Source organism: Gossypium hirsutum, chromosome D04, assembly GCF_007990345.1.
Source record: "Gossypium hirsutum isolate 1008001.06 chromosome D04, Gossypium_hirsutum_v2.1, whole genome shotgun sequence".
Taxonomy (NCBI): domain Eukaryota; kingdom Viridiplantae; phylum Streptophyta; class Magnoliopsida; order Malvales; family Malvaceae; genus Gossypium; species Gossypium hirsutum.
In genome coordinates this window covers 52980888-52991749 of record NC_053440.1, presented here as the reverse complement: position 1 = coordinate 52991749, position 10862 = coordinate 52980888, and the positions used below count along the sequence as shown (strand labels likewise).

The following is a 10862-nucleotide window of genomic DNA, read 5'->3' as shown; positions in this document are numbered from 1 at the left end:
TATCTCATAATGAGTTTGTTGGTTTAGGTGGTAAGGAGTTAGTGTGTTGGAAGTCCTGTGTTTGAATCCCTCCGTGGGTGTAAGTGTTAATTTTTGCTTCAGTTGATTGAGAGAGTTTGGATGGAATCGAAAGTCTATTTAAATGGGTAGTTATCAGTTAGTTAAGGGTGGATATAATGGGATTTTTAGTTTGAGTTTAATTTATTTTTATTTTTATTTATTTTATTTTTCTCTCCTCAAAATTGTTTCTGTTTTGATGTTCTGTTTTCCTCTTCTTTTTGACTATTGTCAAATTTTTTTGCTCTTCTTTTCTCTTTTTCGATTCGGTAACCAATTATTCATGTAATTCACTGTGTTTTGATTTTTGGTGCCCAATTTCGGTTGGGTAAGTGTGGTTATTTTTTTTGGTTGGTGAATTTTTGCTTGATGGGGTTTCGTTTATGTCGTTTAGGAGAAGATCAAAGGGCTCGGGGCTGTCCATCGGTGCCATAGTTGCGTGAAACCACCACTGTTCGTTTGAAGGTAAGGGTTTTGGTTAAACAAGGGATTGTTTGGTTCAATATAGTTTCAGTTTAACATCGTTTTAGGTGGCTAATTCAGCTTTCTAATGATTAATTTTAGGTTCTAGTGGTCTTGGGAGTGTTTTCACATCAAAACCATACCAGCTATGTACCCTAAACACGAAAAATTGAGGTTCAATCAAAGCAAAAAAAGGCACTGTAGGTGCCACACGGGCATGTGCCTGGCCGTGTACGAGACACAACTGTACGAATGTTAAAGGTGTGGCTGTGCGCTTGACACGGCCGTGTGATGGTGTGAGTGTGGCCGTGTGGGCCACATAGGCTAGGCCAAGTAGGGCATTTGGGCCCACACGGGTGAGCCACACGGGTGTGTGGGTATTGGGCCGGGCCGCGTGGGCCACACGAGCAAGGCTAATCTGGGTGTGTGGGCCCACACGGGCATATGGGCCCAAAATTCTAAAAATTTCCCTAGGGTCTCTCGGGTCAATCCGATCGACTGTGGGCATACTGTAAGGTCAGTAAGGGTTAACCAAAACCTAAATTATGTGATCTGCTATTCTGATAGTCTGATCTGAGTGGGACACTGATATGTATGTCTGACTGTTCTGTTTGAGTATATATATGTTATCTGTATACGAGCATGTTAAGCATGTTAATTATGTATTCCATATCTGTGTTTGAGGTGGGATTTGCATATGTGAAGGAAGTGATCTGTACGACGACCTTTCGCCTATTATCTGACGGCTTGGCTGCATATTATTCTATTATGTGTTGCATCGACACTATATGGTGTGTAGGGATGGGTGGGTGTATTTAACCCCACATGGTGTGATAGGATGGTCGGAGATGGTATGTAGAGGATCGGGGTAAGACTCTGTATATCTATTCTGTACATCTGATTTTGACATCTGTTTCTATTATGGGCTTAAGTCCGAGTCTGTTTCTGACTGTATATGAAATTCTATATATGTTGCATGACTACCTCAGTTAGGTTACACTCCGAGTTTACGAAAACTCACATCTGCTTGTCTGTTCTGTTCAAGTAGTCCACAGGCATAGGTGGGTCGGTACGACAGAGGCTCAGCGGTGACCACTTAATGGAGATTGTTTTCATCATTATAATTATTTAACGGTTTTACTAAAATTTCTAGTTTTCGTGGGAGTTTTGTAAGTTTTGGACTCTCAGGACTTTTTGGACCGTTTGGTTTGAATTTTTGGGGTTTGATTGCGTTATAATTTCTAAACTGCGATGATTCGACAAAATATCAATTTACGCGAACAAATGTTATTTTTGAAAACACGAGCATTGTTTTTGTTTTAAATGATTTCCAAACTTCTGCTGCGAAATAATTGATTAACTTTAAAAGAACAACATGCAATGGTTTCAGTAACATATATGTATAAATGAATATGTTTTATAAAACTTGGATGTTTTATCAAATAACTAAACATTGATTTATTGATGTATCATCGGTTTCAAAACCCTTCTTCGTAACACTCCCTGATTCAACTATAACGTCTAGGCCGGGTTTGGGGTGTTATGGTCTCTCTATTATTAAATAGATTAATTTATTCTCTGTATTAATAAAAAGAATAAAGGAAGACTAAATTTTAACGGGGTTCATATAAACTATTTAAAAAATGATATGAAAATTAATTTTCTTTCAGTTGCAATTCAACTCTAAACAAAATACTTAATTTGGATATCTATAAAAGCTTTAAAAATATTAATTTTGTTAAACAATGAAGGCATTTTTTTAAAAAAAATTTGTTAATTTTGTTTTATTTGATTTTTTTACTAGTATAAAGACTAAAGTGATCCATTTAATTGTATATGAATTAATTTAAACCGGTCCGAGGGCTTAACAAGAAAAAACGAGAAACTAACTTAAACTGAGGTGTTTTGACGATTAATAGAATACAAGTTAAAAATCGTGGTTAACCAAATTGAACCAAATTCTATTTTTATTTAATTAATAATTAATTTAAACTTTTTATGATGTAAAAAGAAATATTTTGTTTTTAAAATAGTGAGATTAAATTGAAATTTTAATATAATTTAAAAAAAATCATATAAGAGTTATTGATTTTTTTATTTAGTTCAAAAACTATTATTTTTTTAGAAATATTTATGTAAAAGACTTGGAAACTTTATCAAATAATTTTCAAAAATCCATAAAACAAGCCTCATTTTTCCAAAATAAGTCCAAAACCCAAAATAAAAAAATTAATATGAAAAATTGCGAACTGAACTGAGCCGTATTGAATTGAATTATTAAGAACAATTCAAAAAATTCCCTCGAACCGAACCAAACTCACCTTACTGAGACTATAATAGAGGGACATAAATACCTTCACAAAGAAAAAAAAAACTGACTAACATAACCAATTCCTATTGGGTTAAGTGATAAGGAACTCAATACCCTTTAAGTAATATTTTGAGTTTAAGTCTTGAGGATAAATAAAATTGCATTCGAAGAGATTTATCCTTTCTTTAAGGATTTGAAGTAACTTGAGTCCAAATTTAGTCGAGATTGAATAGTGCTACATAACAACAAAGAGTGTCTCCAAAACGAAAAAAAGAATAACATCAATACATAATTATATGCACCGGCATCAAAATGCCATATTGTGATGGAACATCCCAATCACTACTTGATCAAACTTTTTTCTGAAGAATCTTATTATAGGTTCTAATCATATCTATTCTTTTTGACACAATGTCTAGAACTGTCTATAGCCCCTCCCCAACTCATAAATAGGAGGATAATGCGTTTCAGTGCACTCGAACCCACAGCCTCCTGCATTGACAACAATGCTGATGCCAATCAAACTAAAACTCAATCGGCATTACTTGAGCAAACTTGGTGTAACACCCCAAACCCGGCCCAGTCGTTATGGCCAAATTTTGAGGTATTACGCTTTTCGTTTGAAAACCCAAACTAAAAGCTATCTTTGGAAATCATGTGATCTGAAAATATTATTTTTGGTATAATTTTGCCGATTGAGCATATTCTGAAACTTTCATTAAATTCATTTACAATTTACAGCGAAAAATCCTTAGCTTGTTAAAATTTGAAAACCAAACATTTATTTTAATTAAAAAATTCGTGCAGAAACCTTTAACTAAATAACAAAAACCCACCACAAAAATCCGGAAGCGAAATTAATCCAAAATTAGTCCAAAACCAAAAGTCCAGAATATTTTAATTATAAATAATTCAAACCATTTTATGTGAGAAAACCAATCCGAGTTCCTAAATGTCACCCATTCCTAATTCTGTTAATTACATGAAATGGTGAAATGAAAAGGGGTAAGCTATAAAGTTTAATGTGTAACTTAAATCAAACAGAAATATAGATAGATAATAAATAGATTAAAACATCACAGAGAATTTCATCAAATTCAAATGGGAAAAATGGTGCATTCATGGTTATGTAAATGCAAAATTTTTGGAAAACATAATGCAGAATTTTTAGAAAACTTCCTACCCAACTACATTGCACACCAAATCCAGTTCCCCAAAACTCGTCCATCCAAAAGCACACCAACAGATAATTGTGGATAGTGCCACCAGAGTTGCAGTTAAACTACTAGATAAGATAAATGTGGTCAAGTCACTATATTGCAGTCAAGTTGCTAGAACAAATATGTGGTTAAACCACCAGATAATACAGATCATTAAACTGCCAAAACTTCCTCCTTAAAATATTATCCCATCCCCATGCAATGTGACATGACATGCAAATACAGAATCTGGACAGTAAGCATGTTGATCATGCAATCGTATATTTAACAGAATTGTAACATCCTAAACCCAACCTAGACGTTATGGGCAAATCTGAAAGGTTACATCAATACGTAAAAATTCTACTTTATAGAACGTGTCTCATTACGAAATTAAAAATCAATTTTTATAAGAACTCGTCACAATTGCTCTGCAGGAAAATTTGTAATTTCTTAAAACATTTATGTGAACTTATTAATTGTTAACTGAAAACCTAGCTTTATGAAAACATAACGCTTAAGTCACTTGCTTCATAAAACTTGTAATTCATAATAAAACTTTGCAGCGGAAAATTTTGAAGTTAATATTAGAAAACTGTGATTTCGACAAGTGAAAATGTTTAATCTAGCCGATTGAGCATATTGTAGAACTTACATTTTAACTTTCGTAAAACTCAAACCGAATTTTTGTAGCGAAAAAATCTTAATTTATTTAATTTTGAAGCCTAGTATTGATTGTTGATTAACATATATCATGCAGAATAACTTTAACTAAGTAACAAAAACCCAAAACCAAAATTAAGTCCAAGAGATTAATCCAAAAGCCAAAAGTTTTGAAAATCAATTTATTAACCAAAACAAACCATTTTATGTGAAAACCAATCTAAGCTCCCGTACGCCATTAGCTGATTACTTGAAAAGATTAATATAGAAGAGTGAGCTAACAAGCTCAGTGCGTAACTAAACCAAAAAAAAAATACAAATAACATAAATACCAATCAAACATTGCAGAGAATTTCAACAAACTCGCATGGAAAAGTCGTGCATGCATGATTATGTGAATGCAATATTTTTAGAAAACAATATGTAGATTTTTCAGAAAACTTCCTACCCAACTCCGCTACATACCAATTTAGAGTTCCCCAGGACTCGTCCATCCAACAAACCAATAGATAACTGTGGACAATGCCACCAGAGTTGCAGTTAAATTGCCAGATCAGATATATGTGGTCAAACCATTATATTAGCTGCCATAACAGATATGTGTGGTCGAGCTACCATAAATGCAGTCAAGTTGCTGGAACAGAAATGTAGTTAAACCACCAGATAGTTCAGATAATTAAATTGCTAAAGCTTCCTCCTTACATTATTATCCTAACCTCATGCAATGTGACATGGCATGCAAATACATGCAGTTGTACAAAAACAGAAATCAAAAGGCATGAAATTCCACGCTTCACAGAATAGATATGTCACAAATTCAACAAACGCAAATAAGATTCGTCATATGTCACATGCATGGTCATCTAACAAATTCAGAGGTATAAAATTTAGCATATTCAAACATCATATGTTCATATACAAACATAACGAAATGGAAACATGCTAATAGAATTGATAGAACACATAACATACATATATAATTCACATACCTTAAATACATCACATAAAGAAGCGTAGTAACAAACATCTTGTTTTCAAATCTTATTTAAGCAGTATGGATCCTACAAAGAGTCTAATTGCTAATCACAGATCAATATAGCCCTAGGTGACAAATTTCTAGAAAATGGGCCCACACGGCCCAAAAGGTCTAGCCTGTGCAGCCCACACGGTCATGTGACGTCACAAGAGAACTTTTCAGTATCAAGTCACACACCTGATCGTTTTTTGATGCCAACACAACATCAGTAAGTTGAGAACCTAAAAACAATATCCCAGAAAGTGAAAATCATCAATCAAACACTTAAAACTGAATCACAAATCAAACAGAAATGCCAAACTTAAGCCAAACCAAACGAAATATCCCTTAATCTGGAAACGTTTATCACTTGCCCTTGCAAAACGACAGCCTAAAGCAGTGTCTATATTGCTAGAGGATTATCGAACATCTCACGACCTTTTCCTAACAACACATTAAAAAATTATATTAGATACCAAAAACCACTTGAAAGGCTACATCCACAACAAACAACTTAATACTCAAACACTCCATCACCCACAAGTTTTCATAATCTTACTTGACAACACAACCTTGCACAACCACACTAGCATAGGTTTTGAAAGTAACAAAAGAAAGAAGTAGAAAAAGAAATTGTGAAGGAGGAAGATGGGGAGAACTTGAGACGTTAAAAAAATGGGGGAGAGAAGAAAGTGAACAAAACGTCAATAACATTAGAATGGGGTGGAGGAGTTTTGGGGAAAAATTTAAGAATTTCAAAAAGAATTTTAAAAACTACCCACTTCTCCCAGTCAATAAATCTAATTAGTTTTCCTTGCCAGAATTCTCCATAGAGTTTAAAAAAAATTCCACTTTAAACACACAGAGGATTCAAACACAAAACCTCTGGGTAAGTTGAAGCCTTACCATTAAACCAGCATGTTCATTCTTGTCATTAGATGAGCGGAAATGATTTATGAACCATATGTTCAAAGATAAGGGTTGGCAAAAAAAAACAAACTTCAAGGGAAAATATTCGAACCCAAAAACCTCACACACATAAGCACAACACTTAACCACTAAATCAAATTAATTCACTTGACATAATTTCCACAATCTTAACTCAAAAATCAAGACGTGACCACTCTTGATTCCAATAACCCAATTTTTGGGATGTGACAAGAATTCACTAGGCATAAGATTTCGTGCTTTGCAGAACAAAAATATCATATTTCGGTAATTACAAATCACTTTAATCAGAATAGCCACAATGTCACATGCCATGAGAATTGGAATAAAACATAACTCTTCAATAAATGCATAAATTTAGCTAATCAAAAACACGCTAACAATGCTCACAATTTTACGTATCATAACCAAATTTTATAAGGCGACATAACTCCAGAATTTATGCAACCATATCAGAACAACATTTTTCATTTAACAAACATCATACATATCACTTAACAAAACCTATAAAATCACTGACCTCGAAGCGCATTTCAAAACACGACCTTAACTAAATTTTACTGAAAATGGGTCATACGCCTGTGTGGCCCACATAGCCTACTTAACCCAGCTCGTGTGGCTTACATAGCCTGGGACATGGCCGTGTGGCTTACACGGTCTGGCACACAGTCGTATGGCGTCGACAGTTAATTTTCGACATCGCGTCATTCATTATTTTTTCGAGATTTTTGTTACACACCTTACTAGTTTTGGGAAATGACGATATGACACACTTTTAGACCTTAAAAACAACATTTAAAACAGAGTAATTAGCATTGATACACCAAAATCCAATCAATTTACTTGGACCACAAGTGATAAGCATTTGGCTCTAACACCGAAAATCATCCTCAACAAGGTAGTCAGATACTTACCCAAAGATGCAACTGCTCCTAAACTCAATTTGCTGACAAAGTGCCCGACTTAAAAACTCCACCTAGCAGTAACATAAAACAACTAGGCCATCTAATTGACTAACCAATCAAAACCACCTACCAACCTTAAAGAAAAATGCCAAAACAAAAACTTAAAATGGAGTACCACAAAACTTACCACAAACGGCCGAAATAGACCCTTAACGTACAATAACACTGACCAAAACAAGGTCAGTTTAACAAATAAGGACAACAAGATGGAAAATAATAGTATAAAAGAGAAAATAATGGAATGAGAGAAAGAAACAAAGAGAGGCAGCATAACTTACAATGGAAGAAACAAAGAGAGGCAGCATAACTTACAATGGCAAGAGGGAGAGAATAGAAAATGGGAAAGTGGGGAGAATGAGAGAGAGTAGGAGAGAGGGACGACAAATTAGAGAGAAGAATTAAGAGATATTTTTGAGATAATTTCAAAAGAAAGAGTTTTTAAACTAACTACCCTTATCTCACTATTTGATATACCACTAGATTTTTCCAAAATCTAAATTCAACCTCCCTCTTAAACACTTGGACGACACAGACAAGGATTAGCTAAAAGAATTCTACTTTTACGTCCAACAGGATCCGCACATGAGATCTCTAGGTAAGTTGAAGCCTTACCACTGAACCAACAGATTCATTCTTGTCCATAGTTGAACAAAATTAATAGATAAGCTTAATATCCAAAGTCAGTAGTTGGGATAAAAATAACAAAAATTCAAGGGAAGAAATTTGAACACAGGACCTCTCACACAAAAACACTAAATTTAGCCACCAAATCAAATCAATTTACTTGACGTAATTTCACAATGCTAAAGTAAAAACATGGCGTGACCATTCTCTCGTTTTAGTAACTCAATTTCTACTAACTCGAATTTTTAATGTGACACTTGAGTTGGTGATGAATGTTGTGATTAGTGGAATTGCTTTTTTTTTTTTATAAAGTCTGGTTTAGGTCTACCAAGTGATAGAAGAACCAAATTGAGATATTAAAGTAAGGAAATAAAATCAAGAATTGATGCTCCTATGTGACACTTGAGTTGGTAATGAATGTTGTGATTAGTGGAATTGCCTTTTTTTTAATTAGAAAGTCTGGTTTAGGTCTACCAAGTGATAGAAGAACCAAATTGAGATATTAAAGTAAGTAAATAAACTCAAGATTTGATGCTCCTGCATGGCTGATGATTCCATGGATCATTGAGGAACAGTTGCCTCAACTTTTTCTACTTTTAAGCAATAATGCGGTGGAATCTCACAAAGGTCTGCCCCCAATTACATATCGGCATAGAAATCTCTCCTTTTACCTTTTTTTTTTTGGCTTAAATGGTATTATACCCGCTCGAAGTTAAATTTCTTTTAATTAAATCCTTTAATTTTTTTTTTCATCTGAACCTCTCTGATTTGGCCATTAATAGACGTTACATCTATAAAAAATAAAAATAAAAAAAATAAAATTTTAATATAAGTACTCAATGAATATGAATAAGCACATTCATTAGTCAAGATATATTCTAAAATTATAAAAATATAAAAAATATAATATATATGAAAATATTATTAGAAATTAATTAAAAATCATAGTATATATAAATAATTTATTATTTTTATATATTAAATAAAAAACGAACATCTACAACTTATATCATAAAATCAAGATTAACAATTTTTTTTATATTTTAGCCTCTCATTTTTCATTTTGCACAAGTTATATTAGCCAAAACATTTATTTATATAAGCTGACATATAGTTGGAATATCCGTAAAGAGGATTTGAATAAAAATATTAAAATCTGAAGAAGAATTTAGGTAAAAAAATAATCAGTTTATTTAAAATATGAGTTGGGCTCAAATTTTAATTTTTTAAAACCTAAGTCAATCTCATTTTCAAGTTTATAAATGCTATTTTCCTTTTATTTTATGTAATTTATATCATATGAAAACTAATTATATATATGAATGAGTAGAAATGGGTATACCTTAGCATTTAAAATGAGTATATTTGAATAAAATTTAGGGTAAACTATACCATTAATGACTAAATTATGGGTAAATTTTCGTTTTTGTCACTTAATTAAAAATATTATAATTTGGTCACTAATATTTTTGACATTGTTTTTTTTCCCACTTGACTGTTAAGTGACACTTTTTTAGTTGGTATAATAACAATTCTAGTCTAGTTTTTATACGTTCTATAATTTTGATCCTGATTATATATAAAAGGATGAAAATTTGAAATTCTTTTTAAAAAATTAGAAAATTCTAAAAAAGTAAAAATTAGATCAAAATTTCAAATATATATAAAGTGAGAGAAAATAAGGGAAAATTGTTTTTTAAACCCTCCAAATATTCTCTTTGTATTTTTTGTATATAAATATCCAATACCCATAAAAAACAAAAACATTAAGCAAAATTATTGGTTCTATGTTGACATAGCTTTTCGTTATAAGGGAATAAAATTTAGAATAAAATTTGTTTTTATAATTTGGATTTTGAAAAATAAATTAAATAAATTCAAATTTTGAATTGAATGTGAAAAAGAATTATGGTATATTTTGCATTTTTTTTTTGCTAAAAAAGGGCATTATAGTGGATTTTACAAACCTTTAGACATTCTTCGAGGGCATGGAACTCAACTTAAAGATATTACTAATATGGTTTCAAGAAGCATTGAGGAAGCGTGTAATGATTTAACTTTTGCTTTGCTTTGTTTTGTTTTTAACTTGTTATTGAATTCCATTGAATGATAATTTTCTTTATTTCCCATACATATTAGTTCTTCAACAACATTTTCAATATTCTATTTTTCTATAATTTTTATATAGAATTTCTATTTTTAAATATTTGTGAGTTTTTTTTATAATTTTTAGATAGAATTAGGGTCAAATTGACATAAAATATAAAAGCCAAGGATTAAAATTATTATCATACCAAGTCAAAAAGTGCCACTTAATAGTTGGGTGACTCAAAAGAACAATTTCAAAAACGTTAATGACCAATTTGTAACCGTTTTGATTAAGTGACCAAAACGAAAACTTATAATTTAGCGATTAATGGTATAGTTTACCCTAAAATTTAATATTCATATTTTATATCGAGTCAGACTTAAATAACTATATATAATATTAATACCACGCATAAACGCGAACCGTCAAATAACACCTCTAATAATATTTGACATGATTATAAAGATACAATGAAATCAAGATTGGGGAAAGCAGAAGCTTGTTTAAGAATTGGATCAATCTAATTAAA

At 32.0% G+C, this 10862-nt stretch overlaps 1 long non-coding RNA gene across 1 annotated transcript; it reads right to left on the bottom strand.

Moving 5' to 3' along the window:
* Positions 1 to 5706: 5706 nt before the first annotated feature.
* Positions 5707 to 8028, bottom strand: LOC107898352 (uncharacterized). Its single transcript, XR_001684373.2, has 2 exons — positions 7899 to 8028; positions 5707 to 6151 (listed from the first exon to the last, which is right to left on the bottom strand). It is a non-coding gene; the product is annotated as an uncharacterized lncRNA (long non-coding RNA).
* Between the last annotated feature and the right edge of the window lie 2834 nt (positions 8029 to 10862).